This window comes from Apium graveolens, chromosome 7 (genome assembly GCF_009905375.1).
Source record: "Apium graveolens cultivar Ventura chromosome 7, ASM990537v1, whole genome shotgun sequence".
NCBI classification, from domain to species: domain Eukaryota; kingdom Viridiplantae; phylum Streptophyta; class Magnoliopsida; order Apiales; family Apiaceae; genus Apium; species Apium graveolens.
Window position 1 is genome coordinate 44,056,259 of NC_133653.1, and position 22,035 is coordinate 44,078,293.

At 35.8% G+C, this 22,035-nt stretch overlaps 1 long non-coding RNA gene across 6 annotated transcripts; it reads left to right on the top strand.

Moving 5' to 3' along the window:
- The first annotated feature begins 11,729 nt into the window (after positions 1 to 11,729).
- On the top strand, positions 11,730 to 15,088 carry LOC141670382 (uncharacterized). 6 transcript variants are annotated; one of them, XR_012554519.1, is made up of 5 exons: positions 11,730 to 11,908; positions 12,109 to 12,919; positions 13,451 to 13,979; positions 14,377 to 14,522; positions 14,652 to 15,088. It is a non-coding gene; the product is annotated as an uncharacterized LOC141670382 (long non-coding RNA). The 6 variants fall into 6 exon arrangements; XR_012554520.1 differs by having other exon boundaries at positions 12,109 to 12,328; positions 12,706 to 12,919; positions 13,451 to 14,522; XR_012554521.1 differs by having other exon boundaries at positions 12,109 to 12,328; positions 12,759 to 12,919; positions 13,451 to 14,522.
- The last annotated feature ends 6,947 nt before the right edge of the window (positions 15,089 to 22,035 follow it).

Here is a 22,035-nt window from a genome sequence, read left to right on the forward strand (position 1 = left end):
CACTACTGAAAAGACTGTGGATATTTCAAGTTATAGAGGCATGGTTGGCTCACTTCTGTACTTAACAGCCAGTAGGCCAGATATAATGTTTGCTACATGTTTGTGTGCTAGATTTCAGGCTGATCCTAGAGAGTCTCATTTGATAGCTATTAAAAGAATTTTCAGATATCTCAAAGGAACACCAAACCTTGGCATTTGGTATCCTAGAGATTCTGGTTTTGATCTAACTGGTTATTCAGATGCAGATTATGCAGGTTGCAGAATTGATAGAAAAAGCACAACAGGAACCTGTCAATTTTTAGGAGACAAGCTTGTGTCCTGGTTCAGTAAAAAGCAAAATTCAGTTTCTACTTCTACAGCTGAAGCTGAATATATTGCTGCTGGCAGTTGCTATGCACAGATTTTATGGATGAAAAATCAATTGCTAGACTATGGTTTGCAAGTTGAAAGGATTCCTATTTTCTGTGACAACACAAGTGCAATTGCCATCACTGAAAATCCAGTGCAACATTCAAGGACAAAGCATATAGACATCAAGTACCATTTCATAAGGGAACATGTAATGAATGGTACTGTAGAGTTATATTTTGTTCCAAGTAAGAAGCAACTTGCAGATATTTTTACCAAGCCACTGGATGAATCCACCTTTTCTAGGTTGGTAAGTGAGTTAGGTATGCTTAATTACTCTTGAATTTAACTGAATTATTCTTGCAAGTTGAAAAGAAGCCAGAAATTTAGTTGATTTTTGGTCTTGGATGAAATTTTGGCTAAGTCAAAATTTGTATCTCGACGGATGAACATTATCCATCGGGTTGAGTCATCCGTCGATATACAAATTGTAAATAAAAATCAATTACTTTTCTGGAATATTTTAAAGCTCGACGGAGAACATCTTATCCTCATCCGTCGAAGTGTCTAAATCTTAACCGTTAATTTCCTGAACATTATCCATCGAGTATACTTACAGTTTGTAAGCATTACACGACGGATAATGGGTAGAATTTTTAAAGTTTATTTTAAAACGGTTATTTTAGGCAATTTCTATTGGGTAATTTACTTCTCTTTATTATTTTTATCCGTTGATTTTGAGTAAAGTATAAAAGCTTATTTCATTCTAATTATTTTCTTTTATCATTCTCAAATTCAACTGTGTTATTTCATTCTCTCTCAAGCAAAAATCCTCTTTCTCTTCAAGCATCTCTTCTCTAACAATGGCACCCGTAGTAAAGATCATGTCACAGACTGGGTTCATCTATGAGAAGAACAACTTCACTGCCTTGGTCAATAAGGGGATTCACCAATCTGAAGACTATCATAAGATAATGGACTTCGTGAAGAACTGCAAGTTAAGTTTTGCTATGCTGGAATCACCCACAATCTATTGTGAAGTTGTTGAGGAGATGTGGACAACAACAATCTACAACTCTACTGACAAAACCATCACTCTGACCATCAAAGGTAATGTTTTATGTATCAATAGTGATGTAATAAAAGCATGTTTCAAGATTCCTGATGATAATGTTACTGCACCAAACACTGACACTGATATTGTCAATATGCTAAATTCCATTCATTATGCACTTCTTACTGCAAAACTAAGTGAAATTAGAAGACTAGGTCTTAGGAAGGAATGGAGTTACTTGTGTGATGTAGTAACTAAGGTCTTTTCTGGAAAAACAGTAATTTTGATTCTGTGAACATTTCCATGCTTAACATGCTATACATGCTAGTTACAGGTAAATATTACAATTTTAGTGACCTGGTTGTGTATGAGTTAGGTTTTAAACTAGGTGACTTAGCCAAAAGAGGAAAGAATATTTACTATGCTAGATTTTTTATGCTTTTGGCTAACCATCTTTGTGAAGAGATTGTACTTGAGAACCCAACCAACAAATTAGCTTGTTGGGTTCAAGAGAGAAGAATCATTGCAGATTTGAACAGAGCCAACCATCACAGGGATGTGCCAATGTTCTATTTTCCTGTAATGCTGACACCTCAGGTAAGTGAGGTAAGTTGATCTACACCCTCTACTATTCCAATCCCTTCTATTTCTTTGACATCAGCATAGCTATGGCAACTGTCACAATGACCAAACAGTTGCCTCCCAAAGCTGCCAAAACAACTGCAATTCTTAAATCCAAATCAAAGAAAACCCCCTCTGGTATCTCTCAAAAGGTACCAGTTGAAAAATCTACCAAAGCCAAAGAGGGGAGTGTGAAGGAGGGTAAGATAGGTGAGGGAAGGGGTGAACATCAAAGAAACCCCAAGGATAAGGTTGGAGAGATGAGTGAATCCCAGCCTAGCCATACTGCAGTTTCCCAACAAACTGCAGTGCTTAAAAAGGACAGAAGCTCACTTCTAGCTGCATCCTCCCAAAAGGATGTGGCTATTGAACAAAGCTCTCATCCAAGAGCACAGACCAAATGGGTTAGGGATACAAGCTCACACCAAACTTACACTAGAAAGAAGAAATCCAAAACAACTGGGGATGCATAGGGCACACACTTAGTGCAAACTGGTGCTAAAGACACAGTCCCTGCACCTTCTCAAATTCAGATTGGTGTGACTCCAATAAATGTGGAGTCACAGCCAAAATCTCTCATTATAGAAGCCACTGAAACACAATACTCACCAACCAACTCACTGAAAGTGGACATGATAAACACTTCAATTCCTGATTCTCCTTCTTTACCTCTGTTGGGGAAGCCAAAATCCAGTGCAAGTGAACATCATCTTTTAGATGATTTGTTGGCTCACTTGCCAATTCTTTCTGATTCTATTGTGACATCTGTGCCTCAAATAACTTCAATCAACACAGAGTCAACAATAGTTTCTCTTCCCACCTCATTCATTTCTACTCTCTTGATGGATATTGCTCATCCGTCGAGTGGTGATTGTGTCCCGACGGATAAGCTTAACAGCAGTTATCCGTCGGATAGCTTTACCACTCACCCGACGGATATCACTTATCCGTCGAGTGTCTCTGCACAACTTCAAACTTCAATAATTTCAAGTGCAGAAGATTTGGTGGTAATACAATCACTCTTAGGACTGAGAGAGGAGAGTGTATTGAGTGAGAGGCTGGGTTGCTCCCAGGCAAAAGGAGAGGAAAAGAGTGAATCTCAGCAATCCATTCATTCAGGATTGGCAAAGTGAGTGAGAGGAGTCCCACCTTAGTAGGTGAAGGTGAGGGTGTGAGGGTGGGGAGCCAGGGTGAGACCCTGATGCAACAAAAGAGAGAACATGAGAGAAAAGTAGGTACTGGAGAAATAAGGATGGAACCAGCCATTGCTAGTGAGTCAATGATTGTGGATGATGTTGAAAAGGAAAGACAATTTTAGCAACATTACAAAGCTGTAATTGATAACATTTCCTTGGATGCTGACACTTTTACTCACCCTGTTTCAGCCTATCAACTGTTGGCTGCTCAGGGCAATGTGGAGGCAGAGCAGACTTTGCACTTAGTGCACACCACAGAATCTCTTCAAAGAGATAAAGCTGCTGTAAACAGGATGCCTCCTCAAGCTAGAGAGCCATCTGAAGAATTTGGAGTAAATTCTGATGATGATGACTCTAGTTCTTTGCATGGAAGCATGAATTTAGGGGGAGCTGAAGGCCTAAGTTCTGCTTTAAGTTTACCTGAATGGGCATGGGCAAAGGACTTTACTCCAGGACAATTTAAGGTGTCTTTGGTAAAACAAGTAACAGCTATTCAGCAAGCCCTTCAGGAAGCTTCAGATGCTGGTACCAAGGCTGTTCTTAAAGCTCATCTAGACTCTTTGCACTTAATGAAGATCCAACACTCCAGACAGAATATCAGTGTGGATGAATTGAAAAAGGAGATAGCTGACTTAAAGACATACAACTCTGAGAAGCTGGATTCAATAATGCCATATGGTACCATGCATGATCTTTTACTAAGATTGAGAAGAGAATCAGATTCTGACAAGAAGATAGCCAAGCTGGAGACCCGAGTCCAGGTTATTGAGAATTCAGTGGCTCTACTTCTTCAAAATCAACAGATTCAGACAAATCTTCTCATGCAACTGGCTAAAGCACAAGGCCTAACTCCTCCACTTGATGATAACAAAAAGGGGGAGAGAGAATCAAGTAAGGGGGAGAAAGGACCAACTGAGGGGGAGAATATTGTAGTTCAAATCAGCAAAGTAATTGTACCTTCAATTACTATCTCCAAGCCACCAATTGCAGATGGTATAGATCTTATAAATGCAGCAGCAGCAAATTTGAAAGATGCTGATAAAGAAGAGTTGACTCTGATCAACTGGAAAAAGATTGATGAGGAAATATAGAAAAAGTTTCAATTAGTCAAGGAACCAGATCAGCCAGCCATCCATCACTCTCATGTCAAGCCAATCAATGTGAATGAGATGAGCATGAACTATCTGGAGAAAGGACAATCTTCCTGCATCAAGACTACAAAGGCTGAGATAATTCTTAAACCAAGGGAAAACTATCCAAAGTCATCTTTGAAGAACCCTATGGATACTGTGTATGAGACACCCAAACCTGATGAAAAGAAGCTTCTGTCAAGATCTATTCTCCTCTACAAAGATCCAGCTGATTCAGCCTCAAGAAAGAGAATTGCAAAAATATTCAGAAATGGGAAGGAAATTTGTGTGGTAGCTGGACATCCACAATTTGCTCATGCAAAGGAAGAAGAAAAAGCTAGATTGAAGCAGGAAAAGAGGCAAGCTGCTCTAGATGCAAAGAAGTCTAAACAAAAGAAAGAATAGTTTGCTATCTTGACCAAGCTACAGGCTGTGAACTCTTCTCAACAAATTCTCTCTCAAGCTACTGAATCAAAGAAGAAGATTGAAGAACAGAAGAAATCTCCAAGAAAGAAAGAACTGGCTAAAAGAACAAAAAGAAAGTTGGATATTGTTAACAAGGAATTGGAAGATCAATTTCCAATGGAATCCACTAAAGCTGAAACTCAAGCATCAAAGCCCTCTGTGGTATTTGAAGACATAAGGGTGGTGGACCCCTACAGGAACATGCATGGAGAGCCTATTGTGCCAAAGGATGAGCCAATAGAGTGGGATAAATTACCAATTCCTGACTTCAACTTGCCAATTCTCACCAAGCCAAGAAGGACAAAATCAAGGGCAGTCAAGAAAGTGAAGCTGTCACCTCTCAAATCCAAGGCAGTAGTCAAAGCTCAACCCAAGATCAACAAGGGAGACTATTTGTACTTGTGTGACATCAAAGAATTCTCAGACCTAAACCTTTATCTGGAGGAGCTGGATGAGTTAAGGGCAATTGATGCATACAGAAACCTACCTGAAAGGTTGGTATTCAAGTATAAAGGAGGAAGGGAGATTCAGTGGCCTCTTCACAGGATACTTCAAGAAAGCCAAGCTGTGTTGATCAAAGTCTATTCATCCTTCAAGAAAAACTTTGGGTTTAATGTAACAGCAAGAAGATTAGTATTGAAGAAGATTGAAGAGCTAAGGAGTGTTAGAGCCAAAGATGCACTACCCAAAACTCTTAACATCCCATACACAGGGAGAAGAGTGCATCTAAGGCCCTACTGGCTGATGGAATTCATGGATGACAAGGGTGTGAGAAGATTCTTCAGATTAGAAGACCAATTGAGTATCTCTAGCAATGAGACTCTCTTGGAAATGCAAGAAATGTTAGATCTCTCAGAATCTGATGAATTAGAATTCCACAGACAGCTTCAGAATCAAATTGAAGAAAACAACAGAAAGCTTGGAAGAAGATCCAGACCTTCAAGAAACTAGAAAAATCTGCTCAGGCTAGAGGAGCATCTTGAACTGACTGTGAGCCAAACCTTGTATATCTTGTTTAAATTGAAGCACTTTCAGTTTTATCTACTTATCTTTAAAGATATATATTTAGGATGTTTTGTTATCATCAAGTATCTCTTAATTTATGGCTACAATTCCAGTAGACATAAATTGGGGGAGATTGTTGTGAATATGTTGTGCACTTGATGAGTACCTAAACAAAACATCTAAGTAGATTTTACTTAGTGAAATAATGTAGCACTCGACGGATAAGAATTATAGTCCCGACGGATAACTCATTTTAGTCCCGACGGATGAGTAACTTATTATCCATCTAGTGAGTAGCTTATGTAATAATGAGTTTGTAGCACAGTGTTGTATACACCTTTGTATAGAATCTGTAGTAGTATATAAGTCATGTTGACTTTAACTAGATATGCAGAATAGGTTGATTAACTGTACATAAGCATTGTCTTGTAATTCTGTATAAATGAAATGAAGTCAAGTGCCAAAATAGCTATCAACGGATGCTTAACAAAGCTTCGACGGATGATCAAATGACTTTCAACGGATGTTTAAAATAGCAGTCGACGGATGATCAAGTAAGTCATCGACGGATGATCTGAAAGTCGACGGATGATAATATCAAGATTCAAACATCAGTTGAACAGTGAAAGCTGACACACAGCCGTCGAGATGGGTACAAACACACTGTGGAAGCCCATTAACTGGGTAATAGAGGACGAAAAGCAACAAAGATCAAGGCTGTTAGATTTTATATTTATTCAGTTCTTTTGACTTTGTAATCTTGGTAATATATAAACCAAGAGAGTAGCAAATAGAAAAATAACTAAGAGAGCTAAGAAACAAATACAGAGAAATCTTTGTAAGCACTATCTTTAGCATTTCCTGTGTTCTTAGTAGTTCTATTTTGTATAAGCAGCTGTGAGCATTTCTGCACACAGAGTTCTCTCGATATATTAAATATATCTCTGGTGGAATTGTTTAAATCCACCAGAAAGTTTTAAAGACTCTTGTTTTTAATTACTCTTGTTTTGATTCATTAAAGTTTATATTCCGCATTGTGCTAATCAAAACAAATATATCTATAATCGAGTTGAACATTTTTATCTTAAAGAAAAAGTTCAAGAATTCCATTCAACCCCCCTTCTGTAATTCTTGCTATATTGTTAAGGGACTAACAATATTACTATTCATAAAGGTCTTTTACCGATGTCAAAAATTTGGGTTCTTACAATATCAATCAGTCTAAGTATACAAGAAATCTACTGAAGAGGTTTAATATGAAAGAAAGTGCAACTGCAAGTACTCCTATGGAAACTGTTACAAAACTTGATCCAAATGAAGGTACAGCAGTTGATGTGACAACTTACAGAGGTATGATTGGATCTCTGTTATATCTAACTGCTAGCAGGCCAGACATTATGTTTGCCACTTATTTGTGTGCAAGATTTCAGGCAAATTCAAGGGAGCCACATCTTATTGCAGTAAAGAGAATTTTCAGATACCTCAAGGGTACTATTTCTCTTGGACTTTGGTATGCAAGAGAAGCTGATTTTGCATTATGTGGTTATTCAGATGCTGATTTTGCTGGATGCAAAATAGACAGGAAAAGTACATCAGGAAGCTGTTAGTTCTTGGGAGGCAGATTAGTCTCATGGTTCAGCAAGAAACAGAAATCTATTTCTACTTCAACTGCTGAGGCTGAATATATTGCAGCTGTGAGTTGCTGTGCTCAATTGTTATGGATGAGAAATCAGCTCATGGACTATGGATTATCATTCTAAAAATTTCCTATTTATTGTGATAATCAAAGTGCTATTTCTATGACAGGAAATCCGGTGCAACACTCTCTTACAAAGCACATCAGTATCAGATATTACTTCATAAGAGAGCATGTCATGGAAGAAACCATAAAGCTTCATTTTGTTCCTACTGAACAGCAGCTGGATGATATCTTCACAAAGCCATTACCTGAAGCAACATTTACAAAGCTTGTGAATGAACTTTGTATGGTTAATTGGGACAAGTAAATTTTTATTTTATCTATTTGATCAAATCCTGATGTATATTGATCAAATCCTGATATGTCTTAAGTGTTGTGATTTTTAGATATTACGCTAGAAATATTTGATGTATTCTATTTTATATGCATGATAAATTAAGTGAATTTATTTGCTAATTGTACATATCCGAATAAATATATCACTGTCATCATTACACATCGGTCTAGGGAGACGCGCCTAACATCTCTAGAGTTAATTTTCTTTACCGAACCCTAGAGTCCATCTCTACTACCAACTCTTTGGTTATTTAAGCCAACACTCATCAGACTTCTCATTATTCTGAAACACAAACTCTCTAAATCTCTATCCCTTATCATATTTTTTTTTTATAAAAAACATGACTTCTTCAACATGTTCTTTGATTATCTAACGTTTACAGTCGAGTTTTGTTGCGATGAGTGGGAACAGGAGTGGCACATCTCTGCCATTCCTAATGAGATTTGGAGCTGGGTTCCACAAGATATCTATATTGATCTCTTGATTTTCTGGAGGGATTACTATCGCCATCTGGTTCGTATGGAAGAAGATCATTTGGAAGCCATCCGTCAGCAAGAACAAATTATTCGTCTTGCTGTGCTCTTTGTTGAAGATAGGAAGAAAAGACTCTGAACAACCATCCCTTCTTTGGTCTTCCTGACTTATTTTCCTTTCCCCCCTTCTCATTATCATCAGCTTTATCAAGCTTCTTAGACCAAGGCTATTGATGTTCACCATCTTAGACTAGGATTATCTTGTAATCTTTTGCATGCAATCTACAAATTTCATAAAATGTACTCTTTTGATATATTAATAAAATTTCTTTTGATTACAAGATTTAATCTTTGTTTATCTCGAATTATATGCATGTGAATGTTCTTATTGAAGCCTGTTAATCTTTACTTCTGTTAGATATATTTGAGATATCAGGTCTAATCTAATTTGTGTTTAGTTTCAGAACTTAATATCAGGACTTATTGGAAATCAGAACTTACTGAAGTCAGAACTTATATTAGAACTTAAGGTCGTCAGGATTTATATCAGGACTTAAGTGCGGGTACTTCAAATAAGGAATACAGCTGATTTACAGGATAGGATCTGGACTAAAACAAAAGAAGATATGCATGAAGAGTTGGACAACTAGAAGACTTGTAGAAGATAATATCTGATTGATATATTTTAGGAGACAGAATTATATTCCATATCAATTAGAAGATATCTTATAATTGTGTACTATATAAACACAGCTTAGGGTTTACACTATAAGTGTTATCATTCACGAGAACATTATTAATTGTAACCTAGCAGCTCTTAGTGATATTGTTCATCACTGAGAGAGTAGTTTAACCTACTTTGTAACAGAGATTATTATATTGAATAATCTTGATTACTGTTATATACTTGTGTTCTAAATCGATTTGATTGTATAAACACTATATTCAACCCCCTTTTATAGTGTTGTGTGACCTAACAAGTGGTATCAGAGCATCTCTGTTGATATACAAACAGTAAGATCCAGTTTACAATCATGTCTGACGAAACACAAACTCCACCTAAGCCCAACAAAACTCAAGATACTCAAAACAATCAAACACACAGTCGATATGAGAGTAGTAGGGTTCCCATACTAAGAGCATCTGAGTATCCTATATGGAAGGTAAAGATGGCTATATTTCTGGAAGCCACAGATCCATAATACCTTGATAGAATTAATGATGGACCATATAAGCCTACCAAGCTTTCTGTTGTAGTTTCTGATCAACCAGTAAAGATGATACCAAAGGAGAAAGGTGATTACACAACTGAAGACATCTAATCTATTGCCAAGGATGCAAGGGTAAGGCATCTGCTGCAAAGTGCAATTGACAATGTCATGTCAAACAGGGTAATTGGATGTAAGACTACAAAGGAGATATCAGATGCTTTGGAGACAAGATGCCAGGGAACTGAAGCAATAAAAAAGAACAGGAAGACTATACTCACACAAGAGTATGAACACTTTGATTCAAAAGCTGATGAGTCATTAATTGATTTATATGACAGGTTTGCCAAACTCTTGAATGATCTGTCACTGGTGGACAAGGAATATGATCTTGAAGATTCAAATCTAAAATTCCTTTTAGCTCTTTCTGAAGATTGGGATTTGAAGTCTACTACCATAAGAGACAACTATGACCTTGCTGAAACTACTCTTGATGAAATTTATGGTATGCTCAAGAATCATGAACTTGAGATGGATCAAAGGAGCAAAAGGCATGGAAGAAAGTCAAAGACAGTTGCACTTAAAGCTGACGATGAATCTCCTAAAGTGGTTGTCTCAAAGAGGGGAAAATGAAAGGCTCTCATCATACAGTCTGATTCAGAGTCATCATATTCTGATGATGATGATTCAGAATCTGAAAATTTATCTGAAGTGGATGTTGATGCAGAGATGATGCAACTGTGTGCTCTTATGGTGAAGGGTATCACAAAAATAGCCTACAAAAAATTCAGAAAGGGCAAGAAGTTTTCAAGGAAAGGTGAAAGTTCTGAAAATAAAGGGTTCAGAAAGTCTGAAGGCAAAAGAGGAAAGTCTGACAGAGGAGACAACTCAAATGTCAAATACTACAATTATGGTGAAAGAGACCACATCTCTCCTGACTACAAGAAAGGAAAAGGTGATAAATGCCATGCACTTATCACAAAGAAGAAAAACTGGGCAGACACTTCAGATTCTGAAGATAAGGTGAACTATGCCTTAATGGCAAATGCTGATAGCAGTTTTGATGCTGCTGAATTGAAGGTACCTCATTCAACTCTTGCTTTTCTTACTGATGATATTTCTGAGCTAAGATTATATCTTAAAACCATGTTCATTAGTTTTAGAGATCAGACTTTAACAAATGAAAGATTAACATATGAAAGTCTTGCTCTTAGAAACAGAGGTGACTACTTAGAAAAAGAGTTAGTTATATTCCATCAAACTCAGAAAGAGAGAGATGAGGCTTTGTATGTTACAGATGAACTGCTAAAACTGAATAAATCTCTTAAATCTGATCTGGAAAAGGAAAAAGAGATAATCAAAACTTGGACTAACTCTGGAAGAAAAACTCAAAAAATCTTAGAAAATGGAAATTGGAAAGAAGGACTAGGTTACCTACATGATAAAGAAGAAAAGGAAACTGGTTCAACTAAACCAAACTTTACCAAGAAAGCTAAAAAGCCTAAAGTTAATCCTGTTAAATTTGTAGCAAAAACTGTTGTGTCTGATTCTGAAAAGATGAAAGACTCTAAGACAGAAGTTAAAGAAAAATCAACTTCTGACAAATTAAAACAGGACAAACCAGCTTTAGTAAACATAGGTTTAATGATAAAGAAGCAACTTAAGCATAATCTGAAAGAGATTAAAAATATAAACAAGGTCAAGAAAGCTAGGAAAAATAGGAATATAAAGGAAGGTATGAATAAAAGTAATAATTATATGCCTGTTCCTAATGCTCCTAGAAAGAAATGCTATAATTGTGAAAACTCTAACCATCTTGCTTCTTTTTGCAGGAAAAATAAAGATATAAACTCTTTACCTCCTAGATCACACTATTAGAAAAAGTAGAATAGACATCACCTCTTAGACATTGGTTATTTTGGAACCGATGTAAAAAGTGTTTTTACATTGGTTGTAATCAAACAATGTCTTTGTATTATATAAACATCAGTTATTTATCCCAACTGATGTTGTATGTCTGTTATAAAATTTTAATCTAGCACACCCCCTAATTTCCCCCTTAGCCAAATAATTGATTCCCTCCTAAGATTTCCCCCCCTTTTTGCCTTAAAAAATTTCAATCCTTAACACCCTCCCCCTCTTTTCAACTTTTCATATAAAATTAAAAATTAAAAACACATGTACATACTCTCATCTCCAAAAACATAAACATAAATCAAATAAATAAAAAACTCTCATCTCTCTCCACGACTGAAGATCTACTTGACTGAAGAACAACCCCATCTCTCTCACTCAACTGAAGTAAAAATATCGCTCTCTTCCTCCACTGCTCTCTGTGCTCTCTTTGTGGTGGAGGTCAAAGCTTTAATTGGGTAAATTTTAAACCATAATTTTAAAATTAGGGGTTTCAATTTAAAACCCTAATTTGTTAATAATTGAGTAATTGTTTGAATTGAGTATGTTAAAGTTTTATTTAGATGAGTAATTGTTTAAATTATTTATGTGGGTGATACATTATAGAAAATATATTGATGGGTTGTGCTTCTCGCTAATCTTATTATGGTGTTACCAGTCACAAGATGATATGGTAGACTTTGAGATGAAACTCGTGGACTTTGAGATGAAACTCGTGGACATTGACAGTGAACATCTTGGAATACCAAAAGCTGGGTTTGCAAGGATCTGCAAAGATCTCTTCTGAGCTTTTTCTAATTCTTACATATCTAATTGGCCCACTTCTCCTCCGGCTCATCCCTAATCTTGTTAATCCTAATAATAATGCTTCTTATAAGGTTTGTATCAACTTCTTTATTACAAACGACTTGTATATATTTGTTTACACATACTGCTTATGTTTGTTATCCCGTTAGTTTTCATGTGTGTTTATGATTACTTAGTAAATCTGTGGTTTTCGAAAAGCCGAAAAATAGAATCAGGCAAGAGTGTTTTCAAATACTTGTGGTGCTTTGTATGCCCTTCTAATTAATTGGAACAAAGATAGTTAGTACACATGTCCCCTGTCTCGACGGAGCTTTATAGATTAATGATCTTCTTTTTATGTTTGCTTGATACAACACCATTGATCTTGTAAATTCTTGGACTCATGTTTTCGTGTTTGCTAACTTTTTGGTACTCAGTGTTATGTTATATCATTTTTATAATGATTTAGGTGCATTGTAATGTCGATATTTACAACTTTACTGACAATACATGGATTGGAAGGTTTGATATGCTAAAAGAAATGGCACATTCGCATCTTGGCATGCTATCAGATGGAATATACATGTATGTCATCTTCCAATATCGAGGGCCTACATCACGTAATTGTGTGTAGGATACTCAGACCAAGCAATGGTAGATCTTCCTTCTTTACCAGTTCACAGGTATGTTTAGTAAAAAGAGTTAACATAACTGTAATAATATAGCTTATTGTGCGTTAATGTTTTATTAGATTGTTTGATGATTGTACTATATCTTTAGTTGTAATAATTGTACAAAAAGTTGGCATTAGATTTGGCCTTTAATTTTATTGGCTCATAATCACATGAATATGCAGTTTTTCATATTTAGACTGATATGTTCAAGTACATAACCGTTTTTGTCAACATTTCTCTATTTATTTACATTAAAACATTTCATATGTGGGCTGCTGTATTTAAATGCACCACTGTTTTCATTATATATTGCTTAATTTATTTACATCAATAAACATAACTGGAGCCACCTGATAAACCTGTATGAATTGTGTAGGCTCTTATCTTAGAAGCCACTCTTTAACTTAATTTCAGAATTATATGGGTCTTTTTTCAGTAATTTCACCATACACACATGTTTATGTTAACTTCCTCTTTTTCGAAAACATGTAATTATATTTTGTAAGTCTGTTGTTCACAGTGTAACATGGTCCATGTTAGGGGATATGAATGCACAGAGGAAGGGATGACCGTTCTCTCACTCATATATTCAAAGGGTTCCAATTTTTTGACAATCAAGGTTTTATTATTAGCCAATATTTGTGTGTGGTGAACCTTGTCTTGCTCCTGATTTCTATCTTCAATGGGGTATCTTTTTTTACCGATGCCTCTTTTGGTGATGGATCAATTTTCTGCGAATATGAGCATGTAAAAGGTTTTTTTGGGGAATATCTACCGTAGTATGGATTGAACAGAACTATCAGCTGCACATATGTCTCGGTTTTTTGAGTCACTTTATGAACTTTAGGGAGCAAGGCGTTCACCTCTTTTTAACTTTTTTGGCCTATATTCAGATAATCTGTAAAACTGTTTCAGAGGTCAGAGGTTCTAATCGAATCCTTAAAGTTTATCAGATGGGTTTCTGCTGATTGTGTATGTCAGACTGTTGGATTGGATGAGCACTTAGCGTCACCTGTACTTGTAATTTCACCACAAATGCTATCCATTTCCAGTAACAACTAAATCGAAGGTTGGACTACCTTTTCAGTCTAAAAGCTGAAAGTTGCAAACTTTCTTTTCATTTATCGTGTATTATTTTTCTCTACGTATATAAACTGCGAAAGTTGCTGGACTTGGACTTAAATATTTTGCTGCTACTGAGGTGGGAGTGGGAGTTGGAAAGGGAAACCACCTTTTTTTGTTTCCTCTTTGGATCTATGATTTCATATAGATGGTAATTTCATAGCAGGCTAATTAATTTAAAAAAATTATTGATGCTGATTGTTTTGTATATTAAATGGCAATGCACTATGTTGCAGGAGATTGTATCATCCCGGATGGTTTGTTTTATGTCCAATTCTTTATATGAGCATTATTCAAGAAAGATTGAATTTACTGCTAGTCTGACTTGAAGTTTCTTTTTGTAGGCTTAGGAGCTCTCTTTGTCTACAATTCAGGCCTCATCAGATTGCTGCCGGAGCTGCATATCTTGCTGCGAAGTCTATGAACATGGATCTCACTTCATCGTAACATGTCTGGCAGGAGTTTCAGACACCGCCCTCTGTCCTTAAAGGTATGTGTATATAGTGTTGAATGTGCCAATTTAGTGTCCAGATATATTTTTAGTATATGCTGCTTACGATCACATTCTCCAGTTGCTGGCCTCACACTAATACTGAGTACTCGGTGTCAAAACGTGCAGTTAACTGTTACACCAGGCTAATGGCGAGGATACTTTTTGAGAGACCTGAAGGACAGAAAATATACATCAATTTCTATAGTCCAGGTTGGGTGAAGACTGTAATGACTGGATGGGCAGCAGGTCTATCTCCCGAAGAGGGAGCTGAAACTGCAGTCTGGTTTGCACTGCTACCAGACCACCTTATAACTGGAACGTTTTTCTTTGAAAGGCGCGAGACACATTTTTAAATCCAGTATAATTAAAGACTAATTGTAAGGCCAGTCTCTTCGACAAAGTTTGCAAACAGCTAAAATGAAGTTCACTTTGTCCAGGAAAGTGGTGTCATGTTATGATGACGACATGACACTTGGCTTACATAGGAAAAAACTGCTAGCCTTTTGAATCCAATACATTCTATTTTATTATAATAACTTGGCTTTATTTGCTTATTTGTTAAATTGATAATTTTTTGGTTTGGCTATTTTTTGGTATCTCTATTTTTAAATTGTGCATGAATAAAATGGGTAATCAAAGTCATTTAACATCATTTATTTTAATTTAAAATGATGTTAATTTAACACTATGACATCTATTATACAATTCAAAACTTATGTATATCGAGGTTTAATACATAAGTTTTAGTGGTACATTTACATCGGTTTTATCAATAATAAAACCTGATGTTAAATACCACAATAAACAAAGGCTTATGAATACACAACTGATGTTAAAGAGTACTTTATACAATGTTTGATAACTAGGAAATGATGTTACTTATTCTTATAGACATCAGTTCTTAGACAATAAAAATCAGTTCCTAGGTAGAAGCCAATGTTAAAGGTATTTTTAACATTAGTTTTGCTAGAAAACTGATGTTAAAGATATATTAATAACATCAGTTTACTAGGCAAGGACAAAATTATTGCTTATTTGGCATATGTTTAAATTGATAATAATATCATATTATAACAATATATAAATGATAGATGAGTACTAAAAAATTAACATCAATAAATAGATATCGATTTCCTTAAAAAACGATGTAATATATCCTCTTTCACATCAGTTTAAAAATGATGTTAAATGGGGGGTCTTTAACATCACCCAAGAAGACATAAGATTTTTTTATTCATAGACATCGGTTTTTAGCCGATGTCTATTGATATTTTTCTAGTAGTGTCAGGAGTTAAGAGTCAGTCTGTTAGGTTTAAACCACAAAATCCTTTTTTTATTGTGGTAGTTTATGGCATTCTATTTATACTTGTAAGGAATATCATAGTTTGTACTATGATTATTATCAAATAAAACCTTCTTTAAAGAAAGTTAGTGTAATTCCTTCTAGTGTAAATTCTGATGCAATGTCTGATATAAAGTCTGATAAAAAGCATGTTAGCATAAACTCTGAAACTAAATCCGCTGCAAATGCTAACAAACTTAATAAGGCAAAAGGATCCAAGCAAGTCTGGGTCCTTAAAACTAACCAATAGTGGTCTTTGTGATTGCAGGGCAACAAGAAAAACATCCTGGTTCTGGACAGTGGATGTTCAGGATATATGACTGGAAATAAAGCCCTGCTATCAGACTTTGTGGAGAAAGCTGGCCCAGGAGTTTCTTATGGAGATGGAAACATGGGAAAGACTCTGGGATATGGCAATATCAAACTTGGGAATGTCATAATTTAATCAGTAGCTCTTGTCTCAGGACTTAAGCACAATCTGCTAAGTGTGAGTCAAATATGTGACAGAGGTTATCATGTGGATTTCTTTGAAGAACACTGTGAAGTTGTAAGTAATTCTACAGGTAAAGTGGTTCTAAAAGGTTACAGACATGGTAACATATATGAAGCCAGACTTTCAACAAATTCTGATGGTTCTGTAATCTGTCTGTTAAGCAGAGCATCAATTGAAAAAAGCTGGAATTGGCACAAGAAACTCTCTCATTTAAATTTCAACAACATAAATGAGCTAGTAAAGAAAGATCTTGTGAGAGAACTGCCAGAATCAGTATTTGCTCCTGATGGTCTTTTTGACTCATGTCAAAAGGCAAAACAAAGAAAATCTACATTCAAGAGCAAAGCTGAATCCTCAATTCTTGAGCCTTATCACTTACTGCATGTTGATCTATTTGGTCCAGTCAATGTCATGTCCATTGCAAAGAAGAAATATGCTATGGTTATAGTGGATGAGTTCACAAGATACACTTGGGTGTATTTCTTGTACAAGAAGAATGAAACTGCATCTACTCTAACTGATCATGTAAGACAGCTGGATAAGTTGGTCAAAGATTCTGTTAAAATAATAAGAAGTGATAATGGCACTGAGTTCAAGAATTCAATCATGGAAGAGTTCTGCAAAAAGCATGGAATAAAGCAGTAATTTTCTGCACCTGGAACTCCACAGCAGAATGGAGTTGTAGAAAGAAAGAACAGGACTCTTATTGAAGCTACACGAACTATGCTTGATGAAGCAAAGCTACCAACCTATTTTTGGGCTGAAGCTGTGCAGACTGCTTGTTTTAAACAGAATGCTACACTCATAAATAAGCATGGAAAAACACCATATGGGATGGTGAAGAAAAAGAATCCAAATCTGAAATACTTTCATGTATTTGGATGCAAGTGTTTTGTTCGTAAGACTCATCCTGAACAGCTGCTAAAATTTGATCTAAAAGCTGATGAAGGAATTTTTGTTGGATATCCACTTTCCATAAAAGCCTTCAGAGTCTACAATTTAAGAACAAGGGTTGTCATGGAATCTGTCAATGTATCTTTTGATGATAAAAAGATTACTGGACTTGAAGATATCAATGACCATGATCAGCTGAGATTTGAAAATGAAGATTTAAATTCTGATTCTGTAAATTCTGATGACCTAAATCCTGATCCTGTAAGTTCTGACGGGTTAAACTCTGATTGAAACTGTAGTAACTGCTCCAAAGGGAAATGCACCTGTTCAGGGGGAGCAAGCTGATGAACATACCACATCTCAAGACTCTCAAGAAGCATCAGAACCTGTCACTGGCTCTTCAAGGTCTGATTTATTAAGTGCTGATGAGCCAAATTTTGAAAATTCTGGAAACTCTGATTCTTCAATTCCTGAAGAATCCAACTCAAATTCTGGAATATCAGAAAGCATAACTTTAGGGGGAGCATCAGAAAATGCTGATGGAGATAACATGGATCATGGGGGAGGATCCAGTTCTAGAGATCAACTTCCATCTGCAAGGAAGTGGACTAAATCACACACACCTGACTTAATAATTGGAGATCCTGAAGCAGGTGTCAGAACTAGAACATCAACATCAAATGAATGTCTCTATCATTCCTTTCTATCTCAGACTGAACTAAAGAAATTAGAAGAAGCTCTTCAAGATGCTGATTGGGTACAAGCAATGCATGAAGAGTTAAATGAATTTGAAAGAAATAAAGTCTGGACCCTAGTGCCAAAGAACAGATCCATTGCTGGCATAAAATGGGTGTTCAAAAACAAAACTGACAGTGATGACATAATTACAAGAAACAAAGCAAGGCTGGTTGCTAAAAGTTACTCTCAACAGGAGGGTATTGACTATGATGAAACATTTGCTCCAGTTGCTAGATTGGAAGCCATAAGGTTCTTTTTGGCTTATACTGCTCACAAGAAGTTTAAAGTCTTTCAAATGGATGTGAAAAGTACTTTTCTCAATGGAGAATTGGAAGAAGAGGTATATGTTGAACAACCTCCAGGATTTGTAGATCCAAAATTTCCAAATCATGTCTATAGGCTTGATAAAGCATTTTATGACCTTAAGCAAGCTCCAAGAGCATGGTATGAGACTTTAGCTCAATACCTTCTGGAAAGTGGATTTACCAGAGGCACAATTAATAAAATACTGTTCTACCTCAACCATGGAAAGGACTTACTTTTAGTACAGATATATGTTGATGATATCATCTTTGGTTCTATAAAGCCAAACTATGTGAAAGGTTTGCAAAGCTAATGCAGTCAAGATATCAAATTAGTATGATGGGAGAACTTAGCTATTTTCTGGGACTTCAAGTCAAGCAAAATGAAGAAGGTACTTTCATAAATCAATCCAAGTACACCAGAAATTTACTCAAGAAATTTGGAATGCAAGACTGTTCAACTGCATCCACTCCCATGGCCACTGCAACCAAGTTAGATAAAGATACTGGAGCATCAGTAGATATTACTAACTACAGAGGTATGATCGGCTCTTTACTCTATTTAACTACAAGTAGACCTGATATCATGTATGCTACCTGTCTTTGTGCAAGATTTCAGGCTGATCCAAGAGAACTTCATCTAATAGCTGTGAAAAGAATTTTCAAGTACCTCAAGGGTACAACTGATCTAGGATTTTGGTATCCTAGGGAATCATATTTTAAGCTAATAGGTTACTCAGATGCAGATTTTGCAGGATGCAAAATAGACAGGAAAAGCACTAGTGGAAGCTGCCAATTTCTTGGAGGCAGATTGGTTTCTTAGTTTAGCAAGAAACAGAAATCAATTTCCACATCAACTGCAGAAGCAGAATATATTACTGCAGGAAGCTATTGTGCACAGATTCTTTGGATGAAGAATCAGTTACTGGACTATGGGTTAGAATTTTCTAAAATACCCATTTACTGTGATAATCAAAGTGCTATTGCTATGACAGGAAATCCAGTTCAACATTCAATGACAAAGCACATCAGCATTAGGTACCATTTCATAAGGGAACATGTGATGAAAGGTACAATGGAATTTCATTTTGTCCCAACAGATCAACACTAGCAGATATCTTCATAGAACCACTATGTGAAGCTACTTTTACAAGACTGGTAAATGAACTTGGAATAGTTTCAGGTTCTTTCTCAAAATCTGTTTAGTTTTTGTTCTCATGCATCAGACTTTATGATCAGTGTTTACAGATTGTCTTATCTCAATATAATCTGTGCTTAAACTATATCATATTAAATACTGATTGTTATCTGATGTGATTCTATATACTTTGATAGTGCTTTGAATGTTTTGTGACTATTCAATCCAATGAGGATTACTTTGCTAGATGCTGACTTAGTAGTATTTAACAAACTATGTATCCCATGTTTGAATTAGTTGTTTATGTGAAAATCCATAACACAAGCAAACTCTGATTTTGATATTAGTCAAATTTACTTCTTGTATCTTTTTACTAAGTCACAAACTAGATTATTGTTTCTTATCTGTCAAATTCTTATGTCAGTAAATCTTAAGGATGAACTACATGCTTGACAAGCCTCACTTATCTGAAGAAAACAAAAGAAAAGAAAAATTGTAGTCAAGTACTCTTTTGAGATCTAGAGTAAATATGTGAAAGGGAAGACCCAAGTGCATTGCTGGTATTAAGTTATATGCATTAGAAAAGCAAATAAATTTTTCTTGGTGACTTTTCACATTCTCTGATTACTGGAGAAATATTCTGATAATAGCATAAATTCTGATAGCAGTTGTGACTCATTTACACTGAGAAGCCACTATAAAAAGAATGTCAAAAGATGCATAAAATGAGCATAAACAGTTGAGGTGGACTCTTGCATAAATTTATTCTATAGTAGACTTTAAAATTATAGACATATTTTAAGCATTTTTCTTAGTTATGCCTTATTTCTAAGATATCTGAAGTTTATCAGACTTTAATATTTATCTGATCATTTGCAAATGCACACACTCCCACTCCATATGAATGATGAAAATTACTGTGGTGATTAAGTTGTTTCTGACAAACAGTTAAGTATTATTTGCATAAATTCTGAGGACAAGTTCTGATGAAAGTTCTGATGATTAAACTCCAAAGAAACCAGTCAGTATTTGTGTGAAAAATCACATAAACAGTCATTCACTTTTTGAGTACAGGAGCCATGTTCTGATGACCGTTAAATTCTGATAATAGTCAAGTTCTGATGCAAATCCTGATGAAAACTCTGATGCTTACGTGGCATTATTTAATTACTTGACTTATTTATAGTATTTACTGTAACAGTTATATTTTGTCAAAAAATAAATAAGTGAGATAAAAACAGTGATAATCATTTGGTTAATGGGTTGCGTGTTTGTTTTGGTAACAACATGTGAGCAATAATTACTGCACGTTTACCGTGCCCACTCATTACTGTTTTGAATGTTTACATGCTGCCAGGTGTAAAAAGTCTGTTTTGCTTCACAAAAATATTCGTTGTCACGTGGAGTGTATAAATAAGAGAGTTAAAAGATTTTACAATCTTTTACGTACTATTCTTATTTTCTTATCTCTCTTATTCTCTCTCACTCTCTAATATTCTCTGAAGCTATTTCTTACAGGCATTTTATCAAACACCTTTTGTACACACAACTTTTCACTTGATTTCTTACAGAAATGGCACCCAAGGACATCATCTTTAATGGAGCCAAGTTCGTCCCCAATAACTACATGGGTATTCTCAGCAAGGATGATGCTCCATCAGATCTTCATTTTATTCAAGATTTTCTGGCTAACAGTGAGATTGGGTATGCTCTGACCCAACCGCAATTACTCTCAGGAACACAAATACTGGAGTTTTGGAGGACTGGGGTATATGATGATGGTGGTAAAAATGGGTCAAGTTCTTAAGCTGTGAATGCTCAAGTTTTGAAAGCAAGTTCTGATGATCAAAGTCTGATATCAAGTTCTGATATTCTCATTCAAGGAGGAATTCAAGACTCTCAGAAGTTCTTACAAACTCTGAAGCTTAAGGGAAGGGAGACTACTGTCTACTATAAGGATCCCAAGATTCAGACACTTGATGAAGATATTGCTAGAAGATTATTTCTCAAGCATAATCCTGGAATGGATTTAGAGACTCTAAAGGAGGAAGAAGCTAGTTTTGCAGCTGAGAAGACAAATCTTAAGTCTAAAGCTTCTAATGCAAAGAAACCTCCAAGGCCTAAGGTAAAAGGCATTGTGATCAAGGAAAGGTCAACGTATGAGGCTTCAAAGCCCAAGACAAGATCACAAGTTGAAATTGATCCCAGGGAAAAAGGGAAAGGAAAGATTGATGAACCAACAAAGAAACATGAGATGAAGATTACTCAAATCCTGATGAAACCTGTATGCAAGTTGGTTCAAGTTTTTGATGATGTTGTTGCTGAAGATGAAACTGTTGAAACTCTGAAAAGAAAGAAGATAACAGAAGAATCTAAGACAACCTCTGACATAGCTCAAGTTGTTCAGAGTAAAGACATTTCAGAACATCAAGGTATAAATGAAACATCAAATCCTGATCAAGTCATCAAGACATCAACCTCTGAGAGAGCTCAAGTTGATTTGGGCAAGATGACAGTTACTGATAAGAAGAAACTCCTATGGAAAAATGTTAAACCATCAGATCCTAAAAAAAGTCAACTGCTATCTGATTTCATGACTGTTG